This window comes from Oryctolagus cuniculus, chromosome X (assembly GCF_964237555.1).
Source record: "Oryctolagus cuniculus chromosome X, mOryCun1.1, whole genome shotgun sequence".
In the NCBI taxonomy this organism is placed as follows: Eukaryota; Metazoa; Chordata; class Mammalia; order Lagomorpha; family Leporidae; genus Oryctolagus; species Oryctolagus cuniculus.
The window spans coordinates 96,481,913-96,484,495 of NC_091453.1; the positions used below are offsets into that span (position 1 = coordinate 96,481,913).

The following is a 2,583-nucleotide window of genomic DNA, read 5'->3' on the forward strand; positions in this document are numbered from 1 at the left end:
CTACTACAGTTGGTAGATTTAGGCAGGGATGGGAGATACAGAAGAGGAGAGAAGACTCTGACACTCAACACAATTATCTTCAGTGTTGTCTCATCCCAAAATTATAAGAATCAGAATCCTTGAATTATGACATTAAAATGAAATCATCTCAGCCGGCGCCACGGCTCACTAGGCTAATCCTCCACCTAGCGGCACTGGCACACCGGGTTCTAGTCCCGGTCGGGGCGCCGGATTCTGTCCAGGTTGCTCCTCTTCCAGGCCAGCTCTCTGCTGTGGCCAGGGAGTGCAGTGGAGGATGGCCCAAGTACTTGGGCCCTGCACCCCATGGGAGACCAGGAGAAGCACCTGGCTCCTGCCTTTGGATCAGCGCGGTGCGCCGGCCACAGCGCGCTGGCCACGGCGGCCATTGGAGGGTGAACCAACGGCAAAGGAAGACCTTTCTTTCTGTCCCTCTCTCTCTCACTGTCCACTCTGCCTGTAAAGAAAAAAAAAAAGGAAATCTTCTACCCTAAAATCACAAATAAAACTTCTGGCTTTACTCTTAGTGTGAACTAAACAGAATGTTCAATATTAAGGCAAATGGAAAAACACTTGCATAGTTTGCCAATTTGGACCTGCCATTGTAAAATATATTTTGAAAGATTTATGATATCTCAGACATGTGTTAGAACCAGAAACTTGTAGAAAGTGTTGCATAGTGCAATAGTGATTTGCTTAAATGTTGCAGTTGTACTCTTTTGGTAGCTAATATGTTAAATGTAATCATGTCTGAGTTTTTTGTGGACTGTATTTTTAAAAATTATTATATAGAATTAAATGTCTACCAAAATTCTTGTCAATGAATCAGGGCCTAATTTTCATATTCTGTATACATGTCCATAATTTGGCCACATAAGCTGCTTCTCAAAGTTGGCAAAACACTGCCTACTAAGCAGACTTAACTGTGATATAAAAAAAAGTATGAGCACACGGGACAGAATTCTTATAAAAACTCTGAATTGAAACAAATATGGATTTATACAGTGATTTTTGCTCATTCTTCTCCCCCTTTTTCCTCATCTGAGATCACCATTTCCTTCACATTGATGAATCATCTCTTCAATGCAAACATGGCCTTCATCTCCAGGAGATCAGGACAGAGGAATCAGTTCTTGGCCACACTGGCTGCAGCTTTCTTGGCTGCGTAATTTAGGTCAATGATCAAAGTGATGGGGAGCCTACTGTGTTGAGTATTTTCTGAGCCTCTTGGACATTTGTTCATTCAAGATAGACCACTAAGAAGTACCTTGATCTCTAGTTCTCAACAGGCTTTGGTGATCCCATTGGCAATGATGGCACAGTTAACCATGACACCAAAAATGCTGACAAGGATGGCTTCAACCTTAGGATCAGAGGTGAAGAATTTGAATGCCTGATAGACTTGAGCTACCATTATGCCACTACCAAAGTCCAAGAAGTTGGCTGGCTTCCCTTAATTAAGGAAAATTATGTCACAAGTAGCCACAGTGAACCCTGCACCATACATAAAACAGGCAATGTTCCCATTCAGTCCAATGTATTTTAGATTATATCTGGCAGCTTCATTTTCAATGGGCTCATTTTCTTATTTGTCATCCATCCATAGTAAAGATGTCCTTTTGTGGAAACTGCATTGTCATTGCCATCAAAGTTTACCTTGGCATCAAACAGACAACTTGTCCTTCTGGAGTTTCACCAAAAGGATTCACTTCCACCTGAGTAGCATCAACTCTCCAGGAAGAGACTGTGTAGCTTCTTAATTTGATCTGCAGCCTGGTGTTTCAAAGCCCCAAGGAAGCCTAGATTTTTTTGCCACCCACTGAGCTTGGCTGTCTTTTATCCCTTCAAAAATGCCAGTTTTCTCCTCAAAAATAAGTTGTGGATTCACAGCTGCCACCTCTTCAATTTCATCCCCTACAATGGGGGCTGCCCCCAGCACTGGGCCATTGTAGAATCCATCCATGTAGAAGACCAGGAATGAATTTTTGGTGCCTTGCTTTGACATATTTCAGTTCTGGCTGTTGGAGGCATTTTGGAAATGAATTAGTAGATGGGAGATCTTTCTGTCTGTCTCTCTGCCTTTCAAACTTTTTTTAAAAATTAATTTGTGCAACAAAATAAAATTTCTACTACAAAATATGCCAAACTCATTCTAAAAATATATGACTCCAAAATATTGCTTTATTGAATCGTACAATGTACATGACAATATATCCTTCTTTCCCCATATTATGATCACTGTCACGAATCCCTCAGTTTTATATGAGTATCTCAATTTTCAAAAAAAGTAGTATATACATGTGCATATGTAATGTCTAAACTTGAAGTGAATGTGGCAAAAGATTAAAAAATTAAGTTTTAAAACGAAAAAAATTAACTTTTTTAAAAAAATATTTATTTATTTATTTGAAAGAGTTATACAGAGAGAGAAGGAGAGGCAGAGAAAGAGAGAGGTCTTCCATTCACTGGTTCACTCTGGCCACAACAGCCAGAGCTGTGCTGATCCAAAGCCAGGAGCCAGGAGCTTCCTCTGGGTCTCCCACATGGGTGCAGGGGCCCAAGGAC

The 2,583-nt window shown here is 40.9% G+C and overlaps 1 pseudogene; it reads right to left on the reverse strand.

Annotated features, from left to right (window-relative positions):
* Positions 1-1,144: 1,144 nt before the first annotated feature.
* On the reverse strand, positions 1,145-2,023 carry LOC103351999 (succinate--CoA ligase [GDP-forming] subunit beta, mitochondrial pseudogene; annotated as a pseudogene).
* Between the last annotated feature and the right edge of the window lie 560 nt (positions 2,024-2,583).